The sequence below is a fragment of the Oncorhynchus tshawytscha genome, linkage group LG03 (genome assembly GCF_018296145.1).
Source record: "Oncorhynchus tshawytscha isolate Ot180627B linkage group LG03, Otsh_v2.0, whole genome shotgun sequence".
NCBI lineage: Eukaryota > Metazoa > Chordata > Actinopteri > Salmoniformes > Salmonidae > Oncorhynchus > Oncorhynchus tshawytscha.
Genome location: NC_056431.1, coordinates 56,103,938 through 56,127,327, shown reverse-complemented (window position 1 = coordinate 56,127,327; position 23,390 = coordinate 56,103,938). Strand labels below are relative to the sequence as shown.

Here is a 23,390-nt window from a genome sequence, read left to right as displayed (position 1 = left end):
TCTGACCCACTGGAATGGTGATACACTGAATTATTGCTTGTGTCAAGCACAAAGTAGATGTCCTAACCGACTTTCCAAAACTATAGTTTGTTAACAAGTAATTTCTGGAGTGGTTGAAAAATGAGTTTTAATGACTCCAACCTAAGTGTATGTAAACTTCCGACTTCAACTGTGTATTTGTGTGTATCTGTCCCTCCCTCTTCCCCTTTCTCAATCTAATAGGGAGATGACACAAACAAATGAAGCCTGCAGTGCGAGCAATAAATGCTGCCAATCGAGCACACGATGCCACAGCCCCAGTGGTCAGTAACAGCTGCGATAACGAGAGGAGGGCCGGGGGACAAACGTACATGTGCGTGTGTATATGTTTGTGTGAGCGAGAGAGCGAGAGAGAGAGAGAGAGAGAGAGAGAGAGGAGGAGGAACATATGGACTCTGCCGCCAAACATCAAGCCTGCAAGCAGGGCAGAAAGGAGCATAGAACTCACACACAGACACACACACTGTACCAACAGCTGGATGTTGTTAACCAATAAGCTAACTAATAAGCTACAGCTCCTTATCAAACCTAACAAAAAAAATCCATCTTCAAGCACAAAACTAGCAAGATGTAAAATATGTAAAGACTTGATCTAGAAAAAAACAATGTATTATGCTTTATTATTTTAGTTAGAAAAGGGGGTGAATTAGACAGGAAAAAAGTGCCCTCTTTGTTTTTATTTTTCTTGTCACTCCTGTTGGCTGTGCCACGTAGACGTTTGTGCTTTCTGATTGGCTAGAGTCAAGTTGTCGGCAGCTCCCGAGAATTGTGATTCTTCAAGCGGAAACGGCAGGTTCGTCGGTACAAGGTCAGTAAGCAGCAGGTACATCTTTTTGTTCCAGCAAGAGAAGGAACTCCTACTGTGGTAAGTACCTATCAGCAGTCTATCGGCAGTCAGATTCTCTGTGTGTTTCAGGCTTTACAGCAGCACCCCCATGTCCAGCTACAGGAGTATGGATACAGGTCTTACAGTACCAACATTATCCTAACTAAACCCCTTACCTTGCTGATTTCACAGGTCTCAGTCACTAAGGACTTCCCAGGAACTGAGCGAACTGAGCTTTAGACACTTCTTGGTAAGCATTCTCAAAAATATACAATTCAACATGTGCATGTATTTCTACTGTAGTCTCAAAGTCATGTTGGAACAGGAAGTTGTACATTCCTGGATTACTTAAAAAAAATGTTTAATCATAACTGAAAGATACAGTATTTTTTTCCTTTATTGAACAAGAAAAATACCATAAACCTTAGCATGCCGCATCACTCCATATGGTTTCAGAATTAAGCATATTTAAGCACCTGTAAATGTAACATTCAAGAATGAGCTTTTTCATATATTACTGTTTCACTGTGTCACAGAAATACTTTTGACTAAACATTATTCTCCCAAAAATGGACAGCATCTGGAAAAGGATGAGATTGAGAACAAGTGAGAACCTTTAGCTTTTACTAAATGAGGAAATGCAAACCAAATGTCAGTGTCCCTCTGCAGTGCCTGCTCCTCTTCCTTTACACACACCTTTACACACACACACACACACACACACACACACACACACACACACACACACACACACACACACACACACACACACACACACACACACACACACACACACACACACACACACACACACAGTTCCATGGGTCTTAAGGCCAGACCCTAGCCAGAGGAGAGCGCCTCCAGTGTGGACTAATATCTGAAGAGTAGAGCCTCTCACATTGAGGGATGAATAAACTCACTGCCTGGGACTCCCGGGGCACTGAGCAGCTCTAACAGCTCTAAACGTGGCCCTGTGGGCAATCGATTGACCACTCTCTTTGGAGAGACCCTTCCAGTGTTTCATTCACATGGACATGGAGCTGTTTAGATCAACATGGTCTCATTGGAATATGTTAAAAAATTGTGACATTTGACTATTTTTCTTATACTGTATGTCAATGGACCACTCTCAATTGAAAAAGTGATGCACTATATAGGGAGTAATGCAGTGTGAAGTCGGCTGAAATAGTCTGCTTTAGCCAGGTATCTGCAGGTTAGCATGTGTGCTAGTTCATATCACGATTGGTAATAGAATAGCCAGAGTTGATTCCATTTCAACATCGTCACTTTGGGCATTGAAATCAGGCATAAATAGCAGGTGTTTACTGCTGTAAGATTGCTGCATAGTTACAAAAAGCTCTCTTGAGGTTGATGTGGAGTGGATAACATTATTGTGTTAGATACCAGTTCTCTCAGCATATACAAAGAATGTTCTCTGCTTTGATCTGCTTTTCATCAAATCTAGATTATACACCACATTTAAATGAGAAACAAATCAAATCAAATGTTATTTCTCACATGCGCCAAATACAACAATACAACCTTACAGTGAAATGCCTAGTTACAAGCCCTTAATCAACAATGCCGTTTTAAGAAAATAACAACAAAAAAGAAAGAGATAAAAGTAACAAATAATTAAAGAGCAGCAGTAAAATAACAATTGCGGGGCTATATACAGGGGGTACCGGTACAGAGTCAATGTGCGGGGGCACCAGTGTCGAGGTAGTTGAGGTAATATGTATATGTAGGTAGAGTTATTAAAGTGACCATGCATAGATAATAACAGAGAGTAGCTGCAGCGTAGAAGGGGGTCAATGCAAATAGTCTGGGTAGCTATTTGATTAGATGTTCAGGAGTCTTATGGCTTGGGGGTAGAAGCTGTTAAGAAACCTCTTGGACCTAGAGTTGGCACTCCGGTACCGCTTGCTGTGTGGTAGCAGAGAGACAAGCAGTCTATCTTTAGGGTGAAGTGAGACAGTATTCCCCAGTACCCTTGGCCTTTTGAAAGACCTCACCTTCTGTCCTCTCTGACTCTGACTCTCACCTCCAAATTCCTTTTGTAAGGAGGCCGGGTCAGTAGGGCGACAAACACACATACATACGCACACACACCTCACCCCAAATTCCTATTCTAAGAGGGCCTGTAGGACCAGTCAAAGGAGAGGACAGCCAGGACCTGTAGCTTCCCTCACAAATTCAGTTTGACAGGGAGATTGGTCTGTGAAATACAACCAGGCTCCGAAAGCACAGGCAGAAATATCTGATAAGTACTGATGGCCAGTCAGCAGAGACATTGAACAGGACAGAAGCTGCTGTTACGACAGAGAGGGGGAGGGAGAGAGAGTGATTCTACTACATTAACGTTACACAGACTGGACAGAGAATAATTGTAATCGTGTCCTCCTAACGTTAAGTTGCTTAAGACTAGTTGCTCAATATCACATTTGTTAGGCTAAGCCAAGGCATGCTAGCCCCTGTTGCTAGAGAAAGCAGTGTGCAATAATCAGAGCCAGAACCTTCTTTCACTTTTCATACATTCCTTTGGTTAATTAACAAAAGAACACTCTGCCATAGAAGTCAATTTATGGAGACATGCTGCATGCTGTTCTTCTCTGTGTCAGAACGGCTCTAGCTCGAAGTGTTGTAAATGGCTGATATAGGCTGTGTGTGTGTGTGTGTGTGTGTGTGTGTGTGTGTGTGTGTGTGTGTGTGTGTGTGTGTGTGTGTGTGTGTGTGTGTGTGTGTGTGTGTGTGTATGTGTGCGTGCATGTGTGTGTGTGTATGTTGCTATCTGTCTCTGAGTCTGGTAAGTAACTGACTGATAGAGCGTGTCTGCACATTACAGTATAAATAACTTCACTGGTACATTCATTACCACCTCTGACTAGACTTTGCCACGCAATCACACCACACACACAGCTAAAGACAACCCCAGCTAATGGTAAACCGTATCAAAGCCTCGGCTTGATCGGCAGGATCCCTTTACACCTTCCTGTGAAGAGAAGGTGATGAGCTTGAGAACGGTAAGTATCACTAGAACAGATAACTGAAGTGTGTAAATGCACCGAAACGACAAGTCGAGGTGACAGTAGGTGTAAAACTTGCCACCTTACTCTGGTAGACATGTTAGCATTCATCTGTCATCGTTTCTGACATTTAGAGGAGTTAGAAAGAAAAGAGAAAACACTTTTTCTAGCCAAAGAATGCCCAGGGTATTAACACTAAGTATGGTCTTCCTGTCATCGTCTGATTAGCTATCACAGCTCAAACTCGTTGTAAGGAGCTTATAGATCAAATCAAATGATATTTGTCACATGCTTCGTAAACAACATGGGGGAACAACATGTATGGTAAACAACATGTAACGATCCTCTTCGTCTCATGAAGAGTAGTCAAGATCGGACCAAAACGCAGCATGGTAAGTGTCCATGTTAATATTTATTTTAACTCAGAACACTAAGACAAAATAACAAAAATAGACCAACACGAAACAGTTCTGTCTGGTGCAGAACACAGAGACAGAAAACAACTACCCACAAACACAGGTGGGAAAAGGATACCTAAGTATGATTCTCAATCAGAGACAACGATTGACAGCTGCCTCTGATTGGGAACCATACCGGGCCAAACACATAGAAGTACAAAACATAGAACAAAACATAGAATGCCCACCCCAACTCACGCCCTAACCAAATCAAAATAGAGACATAAAAAAGGAACTAAGGCCAGGACGTGACAGTACCCCCCCCCACAAAAGGTGCGGACTCTGGCCGCAAAACCTTAACCTATAGGGGAGGGTCTGGGTGGGCATTTCATCGCGGTGGCGACTCTGGTGCGGGACGTAGACCCCACTCCACCTTAGTCTTGGCCCACTTAGGTGGCGCCTCTGGAGTGGCGACCCTCGCCGCCGACCCCGAACTGGGGACCCTTACCGCGGGCCCCGAATAGGTGGGAGACTCCGGCGATGCCGGACAGGCGGGAGTGGAGGACGACTCCGGAAGCTCCGGAGTGAAGGGCGGCTCCGGCGGCTCCGGAGTGACGGTCGGCTCTGGCGGCTCCAGAGTGACGGGCGGCTCTGGCGCCTCCTGACTGACGGGTGGCTCTGGCGCCTCCGGACAGACGGGCTGCTCTGGCAGTTCCGGACAGACGGGCGGCTCTGGCAGCTCCGGACAGGAGGGCGGCTCTGGCAGCTCCGAACAGGAGGGAGACTTGGTTCTAGGAGTAGGCACAGGACTCACCAGGCTGGGGAGACATACAGGCGGCCTCTTCCTTGGCCGAGGCACCGGATGCACTGGGCCGTGGAGGCACACTGGAGGTCTCGAGCTACAAGCCTGCACAACATATACCCGTCCTGGCTGGATACCCCCTGTAGCCCGGCAAGTGCGAAGAGTTGGAACAGGCCGCACTGGGCTGTGCTGGCGAACCGGGGACACCGTGCGTAGGGCTGGTGCCATATAACCCGGGCAATAAAATAGACCAACACGAAACAGTTCTGTCTGGTGCAGACACAGAGACAGAAAACAACTACCCACAACACAGGTGGGAACAGGATACCTAAGTATGGTTCTCAATCAGAGACAACGATTGACAGCTGCCTCTGATTGGGAACTATACCGGGCCAAACACATAGAAGTACAAAACATAGAACAAAACATAGAATGCCCACCCCAACTCACGCCCTGACCAAACCAAAATAGAGACATAAAAAAGGAACGAAGGTCAGGACGTGACACAACAGGTGTAGACTAACTGTGAAATACTTACTTACAGTCCCTTCCCAACAATGCAGAGTGGGAAAAAGATTAGATTTTCTGAGGTCTAGGCTGATTTCTTTTGATTTTCCCATGGTGTCAAGCAAAGAGGCACTGCATTTGAAGGTAGGCCTTGAAATACATCCACAGGTACACATCCAATTGACTCAAATGATGTCAAGTAGCCTATCAGAAGCTTCTGAAGTCATGACATAATTTTCTGGAATTTTCCAAGCTGTTTAAAGGCACAGTCAACTTAATGCATTTAAACTTCTGACCCACTGGAATTGTGATACAGTGAATTATAATTGAAATAATCTGTAATTGTATGGCTGCAGAATGATGTGGTAGCCATGCTGGTTAACTGTTCCTTGAATTCTAAATAAATCAATGACAGTGTCTCCAGTAAGATCCCCCACACCATCACTCCTCCTCCTCCATGCTTCATGGTGGGAGCTACACATGTAGAGATCATCCGTTCATCTACTCTGCGTCTCACAAAGACACGGCAGTTGGAACCAGAAATCTCAAATTGGGACTCATAAGAGCAAAGGACAGATTTCCACCGGTGTAATGTCCATTGCTTGTGTTTCTTGGCCCAACAAGTCTCTTCTTCTTATTTGTGTCCTTTAGTAGTGGTTACTTTGCAGCAATTCGACCATGAAGGCCTGATTCACATAGTCTCCTCTGAACAGTTGATGTTGAGATGTGTCTGTTTCTTGAACTCTGTAGCATTTATTTCTGCTGCAATTTCTGAGGCTGGTAACTCTAATGAACTTATCCTCTGCAGCAGGAAGACTCTGGGTCTTCCTTTCCTGTGGCGGTCTACATGAGAGACAGTTAAATCATATAACTTGATGGTTTTTGTGACTGCACTTGAAGAAACGTTCAAAGTTCTTGAAATGTTCCTGATTGGTTGACCTTCATATCTTAAAGTAATGATGGACTGTCATTTCTCTTTGTTTATTTGAGCTGTTCTTGCCATAATATGGACTTGGAGTTTTACCAAATACGGCTATCTTCTGTATACCAACCCTACCTTGTCACAACACAACTGATTGGCTCAAATGCATTAAAAACAAAGAAATACCACAAATATACTTTTAGCAAGCCACACCTGCTAATTGAAATGCATTCCAGGTGACTATCTCATGAAGCTGGTCGAGAGAATGCCAAGAGTGTGCAAAGATGTCATCAAGGCAAAGGGTGTTGACTTTGAAAAATCTAAAATATATTTTGATTTGTTTAACACTTTTTTGGTTACTACATTGTCCAGGTGGGAGAGGGAGTGTGGAATGCAATAGAGATTGCGTCATCTGTGGATCTGTTGGGGCTGTATGCGATTTGGAGTGAGTCCAGGGTGTCTGGAATAATGGTGTTGATGTGAGCCATGACCAGTCTTTCAAAGCATTTCAGTGCTACGGCATGATAGTCATTTAGACAGGTTACATTGGCATTCTTGGGCACAGGGACTATGGTGATCTGATTGGTACATGTACGTTTTACAGACTGGGTCAGAGAGAGGTTGAAATTGTTAGTGTAGACACTTGCCAGCTGGAAAGCACATGCTCTGAGTATTCGTCCTGGTAATTAATCTGGCCTCACAGCCTTTTGAATGTTAACCTGTTTAAAAGTCTTAATTGGCAACGGATAGCGAGATCACACAGTCGTCCGGAACAGCTGATGCTCTCATGCATGGTTCAGTGTTGCTTGCCTGGAAGCGAGCATAGAAGGCATTTAGCTTGACTAGTAGGCTTGGTCACTGGGCAGCTCGTGGCTGGATTTCCCTTTATAATCTGTGATATACTGCAAGCCCTGCCACATCCGACGAGAGTCAGAGCTAGCGTAGTAGAATTTGATCTTAGTCCTGTATTGATGCTTTTCCTGTTTGATGGCTCGTCTGAAATCGTAGCGGGTTTTCCTGCAAGTGTCTGGATTAGTGTCCCATTCCTTGAATGTGTCGGCTCTAACCTTTAGTTCAGTACAGATGTTGCCCGTAATCCATGGCTTCTGGGATATGTACGTTTTGCACCTATTTTGCAGGTAAGCACCAATATTGAGTTAATAAAGCTTCATGCAAACTTGGTCTCTTTTTTGCTTTCTTGAGTAAGGCAGCTCCAAAATGCAGGTGTTTCAGCCTAGCTCAGTGCTTTCTGTGGTGGTGGGGCAACCAGTGGAAATTATGGAGCGTATGTGGTAATGTTCTCTAGTTGCACCATGATTAGCTCAGTGTTCTGTCCCTCAAGTGGACAGTACGAGTTCCCGATTTACAATTCCAAGTCTAAGGGTAGACCTCGAAAATTCAAGCCCCGTGGGTGCTGCCATAGAGTTACATTAGAAGTGCCCATCCAATAAGGCTCAAGGTCATTGGCCAAAGATAAAATTATGTCAAATCATGTTATATCTACAGTAGCATTGATTGGACTGATGTCAAAATCATACTTTCAAAATCTTAGCTAGCAGTCATCATCATGAATCAAGTTGACAATCCTTTTTAATCCTTGTCATATGAAGAGAAATAATTAAGAGAAATTATGGATAAAATGTATTTTGCTCAGCGGCCATTAGACATTACACAACAAGTTGGAAATCGCAAATTCAACAATGAGTGGTTTGGTAGAAATCAGTAACAGTGGCTAACTGCAAGCATTGCAAAGCAATCACTAGTTGTCCCAAATCTCTGGTCCCAAATCTTGGACTGTGTCTCTTTTCCAAGTTTAAAATGATAAACATTCAACATTGGCCATGCTGTCAATTAAGCATGATTTGTGCCGCGCTCAAAACAACTTAACTCGGAACTGCGAACGTGAAGATCAAGGATGTCATCCTGATTCAACCTAGTTTTTTTTCAGAGTTTCCAGTTCTCTTGAAAGCATCATAAAACCAGAAATTTACCCACGAAGGACCACCGTGCCACCTTCCTGTACAAGTGAGTACAGCACAACAAGTTGAGTCCAAAAATGTATTGTATGCTGCTGCATAATTTATGTAATATGCCAGGGAGATATGTATACTGTAGATAAGAAAGTAACACTAAGTGTATGTTGTGTAGTAAGCTGTTAGTGGCCCATGTGCTTTAATCTAAAAATGTGGTCTATTTACCCCTCTTAATTTTACCTACTGTTCTGAGTTGATGGTGCACATGTTCTAGAGAATTGAAATCATCGAATTTTGTAAGAGCTTTCATTGTCTGCTTATATGCCCCCTTTATTTATCCTACGGTTCTGACTTGGTTTACAGGGAGAACACTGTAAGAATGGCCCATGTTCTGAATTCTGTCGCTGTACATTTCAAAAGTGTTAAACAAATAGTTATATTGACTATGTCCGTCCTAGCTCGCTCATTAATGTCTTAATCGAAATCACGGATTGCCTCTTATCCGCTTGTCGTCCCCTTATGCCATAGTTTGTACATCTCAATTGTCAGTAGAAACCACATTTGTTTAAGCAAGTCAGCCATATCAGATATGTTTTTTTTTAAAGGCAGTAAATGAAGCTGAATGAACTGTTTTGCTGCCAGACAAGGCTCCACTGATATCCAGGTGTAGCAGTAGTAAGATGTTGGGACAGCTTTATGTAGGCCCTAATAGTTTGTGGGCACCGTTTGTCACCATTATAGAGCAATTAATGTATTGTTGCTGGCGTGCATCCCACGTTTTATTATTCTTTTGCCCCACCAAGATTTACATGCAAAAATTGCTACTGCTCTCTCAGCCCTATCCCAACCTGGACTCTCTGTCCCAGCCCTATCCCAACCTTGACTCTCTGTCCCAGCCCTATCCCAACCTTGACTCTCTGTCCCAGCCCTATCCCAACCTTGACTCTCTGTCCCAGCCCTATCCCAACCTTGACTCTCTGTCCCAGCCCTATCCCAACCTGGACTCTCTGTCTCAGCCCTATCCCAACCTTGACTCTCTGTCCCAGCCCTATCCCAACCTTGACTCTCTGTCCCAGCCCTATCCCAACCTGGACTCTCTCTCCCATCCCTATTCAACCTTGACTCTCTGTCCCAGCCCTATCCCAACCTGGACTCTCTCTCCCAGCCCCATCCCAACCTTGACCCTGTCCAACCCAGCCATGTCTCAGTCCTGACTCTCTCTCTCCCACATTCTTCAACGCTGGGCCTGGGCCAAGCAGTAAGCAGCAGAAGTCAGAGTTCATGCCTGGTGACCCATAGCCCTCAGATAGAGAGCCTCCCCACACCAAGCATCAACACCAGAGGCACTTTGAAGGGCTAAAACCAACAGCGGTCATGGTCTGAGAAAACATAAGATCCACACCTTCTCTAGCCAAACACCACAATGGCATCAAATAGCTTTCCCACACAAGAGGCATCGAAAGTCTGAGCTTGCTACACCACAGGCACAATAAAGACCTTATACCAATAGGGTCACAGTGATAGAAAACATGAGAACCACACCTCACTCCATTCACCTTCTCACTCCATATTTATACCCTGTTGCGACAATTTTTTTAACCTTTATTTAACTAGGCAAGTCAGTTAAGAACAAATTCTTATTTTCAATGATGGCCTAGGAACAAGTGGGTTATCTGCCTGTTCAGGGGCAGAAAGACAGATTTGTACCTTGTCAGTTTGGGGGTTTGAACTTGCAACCTTCCATTTACTAGTCCAACAATCTAACCACTAGGCTACCCTGCCACCCCATTACTGCCTCTCCACACCACATACACTTTCAACAGCTGAAACCAATAGGGTTCATTGTCTGAGAAAAACCTTCTCTAGTCATTCACCCTCCCCATTGTGACTACTTCTTCTCTCTCCACAGTGTGCTTCCCTTTATCACCTCAGTCAATTAGACACAGTGTATTAATGTAGCACTACATACAGATGCAGGATCTCAATTTAATCCCCCTGTTGCAAGAGAACATTCCTGCAATGCAGGACATTTAAAACCGGTAGTGTTTTTGAGGTTTAAGAATGTGACAGAAGTTTGGAATTTCCACTTTGACATTTCACAATTGCTTTTCCTTTAAGAAAAATGCATCAACCCCTGCAAAAATGTCCATTAATTACAATCCACATAATAATTCATATGTCCTGTTTCTGCAGGCTTATTTTCCTGCTATAGAAAACGGGTTCAAATTAAGATCCGACATCTGTATGGAATCAGGTGCCATTTGAGATACACACAGTGTAATAACAACAACAGATCTGATGCCCTGAGCCAGACTCTCTCCTGGCAGGAGTGTATCAGGGTCCTGGAAACAACAGAGCACCCCCTGGGTCGTCTCAGTAACCGTAAGGGGTACAGTATGCTAATGTTAGCTACTAAAGAAGAGAAGCACTAATGTTTACCCAGTCTAAAGCTGTAAAAGTACAACTAGTCAAGTCTCACAACTATTTACAATCGCTTCATAACCGCAATGTAACTGTTGAAGAAATACACCAGTGAAATGTGGAGATCAGTGTTAAGTTTTGCAGGGAGATTTTCATTCATTTTCTGCTCTTTAAATCATTTGTCAATCAATGGGCTTTCCAGGTATTTTACAGGACCCATATTACCTTGTGTGGTTGACACGCAAGCAAAATCTATGCAAATGTAGCATCTTTTCCAAGAACATCAGAAGTGTAAATCCCTATTTTTATGCAGTGTAAATCAGTGCAACACTTTATAAGTTCCAGATGTCTCTCTGGATGTCTTGCAGAATCACCCGTGTAGTTACCAACATACTTCCTTGATTGTCATTCTTAACTGCAGCCAAGGGTCAAGAGGTTCTTATCACACACTCCCTTTGACCGGAGCAAGGTGAAGTGATGTCACATTCTGTGAATTGGATGTGCTTTTATTTATTTCCTCGGTTGTAAAGATATCAGAGTTCCAGTGATGCCTCTCTGTGTTATTGGATGATTGAATGTTTAAGTGCAACTATAAATAACTTCTAGGCATAGTACCTTTAACCTTTCGATTAAATTAAGTGTTCAGTGCTCCCCTTGTGAAAATGGGGTCCGGTCCAGCAGAAACTGGTTGGTTAAGGACTGGTTGTGGGAGACAAGAGACCTGGGTTCAAACACTATTTGAAATCTTTCAAATACTTTGAGCGTGTGTTCTATCCTACCTGGAGTGACAAATGGATGGAGTTTGCAGTTTTGGGACTATTCTATTGGTCCATGAAGCCGGGCAAGCTTAATCCCGCACAGATAAAGTCATTGAAATGATTTGAAATAGTATTTGAACCCAGGAAGCCAATGAGAAAGTTTGTCTTGCTGGAAGGAGACAGTAGGAATGTAACAGGAAGTCAAGGGGCTGAGAGCCTAAATAAAGGTTCCTTCCTTTTAAAAGCCATGTCATAAACATCTACAACCTCTCTTGATGTTTCCCAAATGTCACCCTTTCCCTATATAGTGCACTGCTTTTGACCCATAGGACTCAAAAGTAGTCAAAGTAGTGCACTATATGGGAATAGAGTGCCATTTGGGGTGCACACTGACTGTACAGGAAAGTCATTTGTCACATCATGTCACAATTTTCTTGCTATTCTTTCCACATATTGTAACAGTACTGATGTTATTTGTGTGAGATTTGAAAGAATGGGCTACTTACTTGGAGTTTTCACTGATTTCCAGGGAGGGCCCGGGCCCAAAAGTGTCCTGTAATTTACAGCTCTGGGCTCTGTTTCTTAGATAAGAAGGGGAAGACAAAGTATAGTGCTTACATTTGAGTCTCAAATTAAGCTGTCATTGGTGCACACACATTCACAGAAGTGTAGGAGGCCTGTTAAAAATGCCTCACTTCAAGGCAGGCAGAATATGGCCTCCAGAGTGAACATCATCCCTGGGAACCTACAGCAAGATTGAGGCAGTGTTGTGTCAATCAATCAATCAAATGTATTTATATAGCCCTTCTTACATCAGCCGATGTCACAAAGGGCTATACAGAAACCCAGCCGAAAACCCCAAACAGCAAGCAATGCAGATATAGCAGCACGGTGGCTAGGAAAAACTCCCTAGAAAGGCAGTAACCTAGGAAGAAATCTAGAGAGGAACCATGCTCTGAGGGGTGGCCAGTCCTCTTCTGGCTGTGCCGGGTGTAGATTATAACAGTACATAGCCAATATGTTCAAAGTTCATAGATGACCAGCAGGATAATAATCACAGTGGTTGTAGAGGGTGCAACAAGACATCCGGTGAACAGGTCAGGGTTCTTAGATGCAGGCAGAACAGTTGAAACTGGAGCAGCAGCATGACCAGTGGACTAGGGATAGCAAGGAATCATCAGGCCAGGTAGTTCTGAGGCATGGCCCAAGGCTCAGGTCCTCAGGGAGGGGAGGGAGAGAGAATTAGAGGGAGTGTACTTAAATTCACACAGGACACCAGATAAGAAAGGAGAAATACTCTAGATATAACAGACTGACCCTAGCCCCCGACACATAAACCATTGTAGCATAAATACTGGCGGCTGAGACAGGAGGGGTTGGGAGACACTGTGGCCTCGTCCAACGATACCCCCGTATAGGGCCAACCAGGCAGGATATAGCCCCACCCACTTTGCCAAAGCACAGCCCCCACACCACTAGAGGGATATATTCAACCACCAACTTACTACCTTGAGACAAGGCTGAGTATAGCCCACGAAGATCTCCCACACGGCATGAACCCTAGGGGGGCGTCAACCTGGAAAGGTAGATCACGTCAGTGACTCAACCCACTCAAGTGACATACCCCTCCTAGGGACGGCATGGAAGAGTACCAGTAAGCCAGTAAGCCAGCCACAGTAATAGGGTTAGCGGCAGAGAATCCCAGTGGAAAGAGGGGAACCGGCCAGGCAGAGACAACAAGGGCGGTTCGTCTCACCAGTACCTTTCCGTTCACCTTCACACCCCTGAGCCAGACTACACTCAATCACAGGACATACTGAAGAGATGAGTCTTCAATAAAGACTTAAAGGTTGAGACCGAGTCTGTGTCTCTCACATAGATAGGGAGACCATTCCATAAAAATTGAGCTCTATAGGAGAAAGCCCTGCCTCCGGCTGTTTGCTTAGAAATTCTAGGAACAATAAGGAGGCTTGCGTCTTGTGACCGTAGCGTACGTGTAGGTATGTATGGCAGGACCAAATCGTAGAGATAGGTAGGAGCAAGCCCATTTAATGCTTTGTAGGTTAGCAGTAAAACCTTAAAATCAGCCCTAGCCTTAACAGGAAGCCAGTTCTAGTCAAGATTATTGCAGCCGTGTTAAGCACTAAATTAAGTTTATTTAGTGCTTTATCCAGGTAGCTGGAAAGTAGACTGCATTGCAGTAGTCTAATCTAGAAGTGACAAAGGCATGGATTAGTGTCACACCCTGACCGTAGAGAGCATTTTATGTCTCTATTTTGGTTTGATCAGGGTGTGATTTGGGTGGGCATTCTATGTCCTTTTTCTATGTTTTGTATTTCTTTGTTTTGGCTGGGTATGGTTCTCAATCAGGAACAGCTGTCTATCGTTGTCTCTGATCGGGAACCATACTTAGGTAGCTTTTTCCCACATGGGTTTTGTGGGTAGTTATTTTCTGTTTAGTGTTTGCACCTTACGGGACTGTTTCGGTTTCATTTATTCTCTTGTTATTTTGTATTAGTGTCAGTTCAATAAAACATGAACACTTACCACGCTGCACTTTGGTCCAACTACTCTTCCTCATCCGACGACAAAAGCCATTAGCTTTTCTGCATCACTTTTCTGCATAATTTTTGAAAGTTTCAGATTTTTGCAATGTTATGTAGATGGAAAAAAGTTGTCCTTGAAAGAGTCTTGATATGTTCATCAAAAGAGAGATCAGGGTCCAGAGTAACGCCAAGGTCCTTCACAGTTTTATTTGAGACGACTGTAGAACCATCAAGATTAATTGGCAGATCCAACAGAAGATCTCTTTGATTCTTGGGACCTAGAACTAGCATCTCTGTTTTGTCCGAGTTTATATGTAAAAAAAATTGCAGCCATCCACTTGTCTGAAACACAGGCTTCTAGGGAGGGCAATTTTGGGGCTTCACCATGTTTAGTTGAAATGTACAGCTGTGTATCGTCCACATAGTGGTGAAAGTTAATATTATGTTTCTGAATGACATCACCAAGAGGTAAAATATATAGTGAAAACAATAGTGGTCCTAAAACGGAACCTTGAGGAACACCAAAACTTACAATTGATTTGTCAGAGGACAAACCGTCCACAGAGACAAACGGATATCTTTCCGACAGAGCTAAACCAGGCCGTGTAGACCAATGTTGTTTTCCAATTTCTCCCAAATAACACCCTATTTTCTATATGGTGCAGTACTTTTCACCAGAGACCTATGGGCCCTGGTCAAAAGTATTGCACTGCATAGGGAATAGGGTGCAATTTATTACACAACCGGTGTGTTGTAATGTACCAGTTTACGACGTACCAGTGTTTTCAGGCGAGGAGAAGAGATACCCCAGGTGTGATTTGTACAGGACCAATTAGTGAAGGGGGATTCGCTCCCCAACAACCGCACATCCCCCTTCCCTCCCTCATCCCTCCTCTTCTCTCCCTCTATCCCTCCACTCACCCTCCCTCCTCCACACACTCATCCCATCCCCACAGTTGATGAATTACATGCTACACAAGACCTTTTCTCATACAACTGTTTTGAATTAGGCCTCTTCTCTTTATTTTGGATGAAACTAACTTTCTTTTAGCTTACTCATCTATCTCGCACACAGCCACTCATTAATAAGGAGGTAGAAGTGTGCCCTCGACGTGTGCCCTTGTTCAACTAAACAAACTCATTATACCTGTCATCAACCAGCTTGTACTGTATTGTAAGCGGAGAGGAGAGCACCGCTGTGTGTATGACAGTATGAGGGATCTAACGTCTGGGTTCTCGTGTTTGAGTGGAATGATTTATGAGCTTTGGATACAAACCCACACAGGGGTATTACAGATATTACATTTGGATTATTGTTCTGTTAGTGCACTCAACAATGTCGCGAGAGCACCGTGGTTACTGTACGTGCTTGCATTGTTTTGTTCTGTCCCTGCGGCACACATGTATAAAGAACAGACAGGATAATAAAGGGTTGTTGTCAGCGCAGCAGGTTTCTGCATCTTTCTAGCTCATCGTTGAAACCAAGGGGTCAGGTTTTCAGACCTAATTTCTCTATCCTGGGTAGCATTGGCTTTTCCTGCTCCATTATAGCCTTTAAATCCTAGTTCTGTATATCTGCAATTATATGCAGTATGGTACCTTCCTCTTATTACTGGCTTGGTTAATGCAGCATAATCCACATCTCAGGTAGACTCTAAAAGTGTTTGTTATTCCAGGCTGTGGCTCATTTGAATGGCATCAATGTTAAGTGAATCTGTCCTGCTGGGGTTGCCTATGGTTCCCCATAGAGCAGGATTATACTCCAACCCAGTCATAAATCCTCTCCCTTGGAATAAAATAACCAAAAGGTTTCACCTTAAATATAAGTCTACAAAGGAGAGTTGCCTCTGTCATTTGACTATGGGTTGGTGATTCATAATGATCAGGAAACACCCCCCCCCTCTAGCCCGTATCAATATGTGCAATGAAAGGTACAATCAGAAATATTTACATTTGATTGAGCTTGTCTGGGACAATGTAACCAATAGAATAGTCTCAAAAAGGGAAAGCAGAATAAAGCAAATGCTCAAAGTATTTGAACGATTTCGAATAGTATTTGAACCCAGGTCTGCTGCTATCTACACACTGATCTGATCTACACAGCTTTAAGCTGTCTGTCCTATGCCTTGCTCTTAATAGGGTTTATGAGACACTTACTATTAAATGAACAGGCAAGCATGCCTCAAGTATTCAAGAGTAGGAACTTGCTAGTTCTCTTGTGAGATCATGTTGGTATAAACAGTGCGGGGGAGAAATACCTTCAAGTCAAGAGGCTATATTGTGAAATCTCAAATTGAACTGAGATCCTGCTAAACATCATGTTAAATTCTCGACTTGACAGTATAAAATTATTTTCTGAGGAAACTATGCTTTCTTTTAATAGTCATAGTTATGTACCTCAGTCAGAACAAATCAATTGTATTGAGTGTTTCAAAAAAAACTTTACATCTCATAATCAGCATCCTTTTCCAATTTCCACTTTATCTTCTGTTCTGGCGTTTTCTAGATGTTCAGTGATTCACTCGGTGAGTCATACATGCCTATTGACCCCTTCAATAAATCCCAAACACTCCAGACTGATTATAAAACCGCAATTTAGTTTCTCAACGATTCCCAATAAAAATGCCGATCATGTCAGTGAACAGTGTCACGTTTAGCTAGTTAACAGAAAACACATGTTGATGAATAGCTGCTCAGTTAGCGTCATGGAAGGAAGGTTATATCCATTATCCAAAGCTGACTAACTGAAGTTTATATCCAAGGCTTACTAACTGCTTGTTCCCATCAGTTTTATGTCTTTGACTTGAGAAGACAAAAGAGCCAGCGTCTCAAATGGCACCATAGTCCCTATATAGTGCACTGGGAATAGGGTGCTATTTGGGGTACAACCAGACATGACTGAGTATACTGCCTGCTGCCCAAACCACATTGTACTCTTCAGCACACAAGAAGAAGTGGGAAACAGAACAGTCACACATTGTGACCTTATTTGGGCCTGTGGACAAACCCTATTCCTGTGTTTCCCTGTCTGTGTGAATGAATAAGACGTCTCAGAGTTCCAGAGGCACAACCTCAGCTCAGACACACACACACACACATGCACGCACACACACGGACATACATGGACACACACAGACACACACGGAGACACATGCAGGCACGTACGCACACACACACGCACGCACACGAACACACAAACACACACACGAACACACACACACACACACACAACTCAGCTCTGAGCTCACTGTGGGGGCTAATCAGTGTGGTCACAGAGCTGATCTCACTGAGAATGACTATGACAGACAACTCTCGGGTGACTTTTGCCTGGCAGGCAGCTAGACGCGTGGGTAGGGAGGCTTTCCCTCATATCCAGTACTGCTGGATGGGAAGGACAAGGGGTTTGTATTCAGTATTCAGCTGATCAGGAGCTGGAATGTTGTCTGAGAATAGGAGGTGTTCAGTGGGGTAGAAACCTGAGGACCTCGGGAGTAGCTCAGGGCTGCTAAAGCCCAAACCTGGCCATGTAAAAAAGCCTTCTTAACTTTTGTCTCTGTTCTTCTTCAAATATGACATTCATGTCCATGTAAAAACCTGTTCTTTGGAACATTAATCCAACTGTTTTATCTAAACTATCAGACAGTTCCTGGGACAACATGGTTATGTTTGATGGCCTGTGAAACACCTTGGTTTTAAAGACACGTTACAAGACGTTTATAAACATGGCATCTTTTGAGATTTCTGACGTCTTCTTCATGTTCTGCCCACGTTCCTAACTTGTCTTCTATAAACTGACAGACAGGGATGCTGGATTCACTCAAGCCCCATACGGGAGGGCTGTATGAATCAAACAAGCCTAAAATAGAGTAGGAGTGATCGTAATCATAACTTTTTAAGGGAAAAGAATCAGCCCAAGGTGCTGGAGCTGGCTGGAGGTACTGACAGACTCCGCAGTGGAGCAGAGCAGAGTAGAGGCCAGGTGAGGGGTCTATATAGGGAATAGGGTGCCATTTGGGACGCATCCCCACTTTGTTGCGTCATGTAAGACCTTGTGTTTAGGATATCACCATGGAGAATAAACACACAGGCTAGTCCTGTAAACCCAGAACTGGGTTCAATGGAGATGCAGTGTTTTGTTCAATCAAGTCAGTACTGAAGCAATATCACCAAGGAGAGTAAACACAGTTTGCATCCCAAATGGCACCCTATTACCTTTGTAGTGCACTACTTTGTTTTGACCAGAGCACTAAAGGGAATATGAAAAAAAAACTACAGCATTCAGATGTCCCTGGTTGCAGCTTTGAGTTTGAAGAAGAACTGAAGAGGGGTACACACGGTCTAGTCCTGAGCCCTGTAGCAGGAGCAGACACCCAGAAGTGGTCCTCTTACTGCATGCAATAAAACATACAAACACAGGGATATTTCTGAAGAGTAGTCTCTTGTTTTGAATTCTAAAATAATCATGAGAGTCTCCATCTGCTGACTAGTACACAACAACCATCCCCCACTTTACTGTGTGTGTGTGTGTGTGAAGATCAGATGAGACATTTCAAATTCTCTGACTACTTACAAGGAGTCATTGTTTGAGTTACCCCTCAAATCCACTATAACTAATTCAAAACATACACTTGTCGACATGGAATACAGGAGGCTTGAACCACACATAGTTTATTTAACATAGTCACTGTATAGTCTTTCACATGCACCTCTGTGCTGGCTGAGACTGCCGTCAGCTGTACTTGTCATTTTTGTTCAAACAGGATAGACAGATTTGCAGGTGGGCGGTTTGTGTGTGTATTCATTGATTAGCACCCCACCCATTTCCTCCTCTCACAGGGTTACAGTGAGAATGTAATCTGAAAGTACCGTAACTTTCCTTTCTGTAGCACTGACTGTGGCACTAGTGACGCCCAAACATATAGAACACTTCATGTAAATATCCCAAGCTGTATACAGGAAATGGTGAAAGAGGATGTCGTCAAGATCAAAACTGACCAAGGATAAAAATCCTAAAAATCTTAATCCAGACAGGTTCATAGTACTCTGGGTTGCTGCAGTTCACTCAAATGATCTAAATTCAACCCATTTAACCTAATCTAAAATCACCCAAAATAGGTCAGTCATCATAGCCTATCAGAGCCCTTGCTGATAAGCTGAATGCCTATACAGGTTCTTGAATCTTGAGCAGCACCAAGAGGTGAAAATGAAGAAACGGTGGACCTCAAAAAGAGGAACTATGTAACGTACTCTCCCCTCTTCTCCACAGTGACATGGTAAGGGGCCAATGATCCAGGCAGCAGCAGTAGCAGCAGCAGCAGCTGTGGTTTGTGAGAGGAGAGCATCTCATGTTGGAGACTGATTGGCTGGCTGGCTAGTTGGCTGACTGCTAAGCTGCAATCACAACAGAATCCCAGAGGACATACTTAGCCACTCTATTCAGATCCACCATGAAGACAAAGCAACTTCAATCTCTGTGTCGCTAGCTGGATGCAGCACAGCCAGAAATTAAAGTGTGGCTACAGCGCCATCTGTTGGTCACAGACACTAGCACACAGACAGTACTGTGCCCTGAGTTGAAAACTAGAGGTGAAAATAAAAACTTCCATTTGGAGATTAGGTTTGCTAGATTGAATTGAATGGAGATAGAGATTCTTCCAAGGAATAGTGGCTGAGTGAATGTGATACGATATAGTACGTGCTTGGAAAGTGCGTCCTTGAGTGAAAACTTCGACACTACATTCTTTACAAATAAGAAAAAAACATATCAAAAAGAGAACCCATGCAATTTTCCATCAAATTAAAATTGGATTTGTTTGTGTGATTTCATTATGACTATGCCGGCCTAGTGAAAAGTGTTTCAGCTGAAAGGAGAGGTTAAACTGCCTGCCATTGAAAACACATAGTCCTTGAGAAACAACCGAGAAGGCTTGAGCACACACTCATGTACACACACACACACATACACACACACCCCATCAGAGGGCTTCTATTGTGGCTTAGGCTTATGGCATTTAGGAGAGCTGTGATCGCAGCACAGAGAGCACAGCAGACCACGGATCACAATTAACTCATTGTGTCTGCCACTTGTAATGGCTCTAAACCCACAGGAGAGGAGAGAGGGGTCAGGTGTGATCATGCTGACAGAGAGGGGGCAGGTGTGATCATGCTGACAGAGAGGGGTCAGGTGTGATCATGCTGACAGAGAGGGGTCAGGTGTGATCATGCTGACAGAGAGGGGTCGGGTGTGATCATGCTGACAGAGAGGGGTCGGGTGTGATCATGCTGACAGAAAGGGGTCAGGTGTATTCATGCTGACAGAGTGGGGTCAGGTGTGATCATGCTGACAGAGAGGAGTCAGGTGTGATCATGCTGACAGAGAAGGGTCGGGTGTGATCATGCTGACAGAGAGGGGGCGGGTGTGATCATGCTGACAGAGAGGGGTCGGGTGTGATCGTGCTGACAGAGAGGGGTCGGGTGTATTCATGCTGACAGAGAGGGGTCAGGTGTGATCATGCTGGCAGAGAGGGGTCGGGTGTATTCATGCTGACAGAGAGGGGTCGGGTGTGATCATGCTGACAGAGGAGGGGTTGGGTGTGATCATGCTGACAGAGAGGGGTCAGGTGTGATCATGCTGGCAGAGAGGGGTCGGGTGTGATCATGCTGGCAGAGAGGGGTCGGGTGAGATCATGCTGGCAGAGAGGGGTCGGGTGTGATCATGCTGACAGAGAGGGGTCGGGTGAGATCATGCTGACAGAGAGGGGTCGGGTAGGATCATGCTGACAGAGAGGGGTCGGGTGTGATCGTGCTGACAGAGAGGTGTCTGCTCTGCTGTATCCCTGCCCACTGGGCTCCATCACCACAAGAAAGGAGGGAAGGTGCCCCTGCCCACTGGAGTCTGTTCTCAACACACCTATATCTACTCTCGCAGTCTGGAGTTAGGACTAGAAATATGCTCCATTTAATGTAAATTATAATTTGAAATGGTTCTAATGTGTCAATTAATCGAATAAATACCGCACAAAACATGAACCTTATCTCTAATATTAATGCCTTAACACATAAAACAACTAGGTGAGATTCAGATGTCCATCATGATCCCTTACGGATACAGTCAGTAATACAACTGTCTGGACTTCAGCACTAGATTGGAACAGTTTGTCCAGCTCTCATCTATCACGCTGACAGACCATCCAGTATTTCTCACGTCTACATTAATCACTGTTCTGCCTATTAGCTCTGAAGGGTATGTTCTCCGGCAAAAGGCCTCACTCACTCTCCGCTGAATACATACAGACATGCACGCTCGCTTGTAGGCATGCACACACACAGAGAGAGAAACACACACACACACACGAGAGAGGAATACCACACACTCACACACATAGAGGTGGGAAAGGCCACACTCTCCATTGAATTCCTCTGAGAGAGCAGGACTGATGCCTCACTGCCGAGCCTTACGGCATGCCCTGCCCTCTGCTGCCTACCAGCCATATAGATTATTTCAGTCTGTGTGTGTATTCATGTGTGTGTAACTAATATACACTGAGTGTACAAAACATTAGGAACACCTTCTGAATATTGAGTTGCACCCGCTTTTGCCCTCAGAACAGCCTCAATTAGTCAGGGCATGGACTCCACAAGGTGTCGAAAACATTTCACAGGGATGATGGCTCATTTTGGCTCCAATGCTTCCCATAGTTGTGTCAAGTTGGATGTCCTTTGGGTGGTGGACCATTCTTGATACACAAGGGAAACTGTGGAGTGTGAAATGCCCAGCAGCTTTGAAGTTCTTAACACACTTAAACTTTGCAAATAGAATGATTTACTCTCTTCTCAGGATTCACATTTATGTTACTATCTCCCTTGTGTGGTTATTCCAGTCATAATTCCTGAAATACACAGCGTAATTAATTGTTATACACAATGTGAAAACTAGTTAAGATTTTCAACTAGCCATTAATCTGATAAGCATATTTTCCCATAGAAAGTCAGATAAATCATACAGACTCAGACTCAGTCATACAAACAATTTGAGCAATTATCTACAAAATATAAAAACATTTTGTGTCATATTTGATACAGTAGACAATCACACAGCAAGAAATCAGTGCGTTTCTCAGAGCATCATATCAACACCTCTTCATTAAACCAGCAACATACCATAGATATATGATCATAGAGGGTACTCAATATAGGACAAGACCATTATATGATACAGTATTATAATACACTATTGGTCTCTTCCAGATACAGTGCCTTCAAAAAGTATTTAGACCCCTTGACATTTTTCACATTGTTATAGGTTACAGCCTTATTCTGTAATAAGGCTGTAATTCTTCCATTTAAGAACGATAGAGGCCACTGTGTTCTTGGGGACCTTCATTGCTGCAGAAATGTTTTGGTACCCTTCACCAGATCTGTGCCTCGACACAATCCTGTCTCTGAGCTCTACGGACAATTCCTTCGACCTCATGGCTTAGTTTTTGCTCTGACATGCACTGTCAACTGTGGGACCTTATATACACAGGTGTGTGCCTTTCCAAATCATGTCCAATCAATTGAATTTACCACAGGTGGACTTCAATCAAGTTGTAGAAACATCCCAAGGACGATCAATGGAAACAGGATGCACCTGAGCTCAGTTTCGAGTCTCATAGCAAACAGTCTGAATACTTATATAAATAAGGTATTTCTGTTTTTTCATATTTCACTTTGTCATTATGGGGTATTGTGTGTAGATTTCTGAGGATTTTTTTAAATTAATCAATTTCAGAATAAGGCTGTAATGTAACAAAATGTGGAGAAAGTCAAGGGGTCTGAATACTTTCCAAATGAACTGTATGTGTGTAGTTCAAAGAAACAACCACAAGGGGAGGTCTAACTTTGAGTGGGCTAAAGCACCGCCGTGGGGTGAAGATGCCTCTCGATACAAATCTAGGATCAGCTTGCCCTACCCACATCCTGACCTCAACCATTGAGGCAAAACACACAACTGACCCCAGCATTTAGGGTTAACTTGGCCTTACTCCTACAGCACCCATAAAAGGAATTCTTCCATCCATCTCCAGAATATCAATATGACACATTATACTCAAGACCAGAGGACATCGACCTCTCACTGCACTGTTGAGGTTAGACCGCGAAAAGAGGAAAATTTGCCTGAACACTGACA

The 23,390-nt window shown here is 43.8% G+C and overlaps 1 long non-coding RNA gene across 1 annotated transcript; it reads left to right on the top strand.

Moving 5' to 3' along the window:
- Nucleotides 1-494: 494 nt before the first annotated feature.
- LOC112239198 lies at nt 495-21,739 on the top strand. Its single transcript, XR_002951769.2, has 4 exons — nt 495-904; nt 1,058-1,115; nt 8,469-8,545; nt 19,485-21,739. It is a non-coding gene; the product is annotated as an uncharacterized LOC112239198 (long non-coding RNA).
- Nucleotides 21,740-23,390: the final 1,651 nt, after the last annotated feature.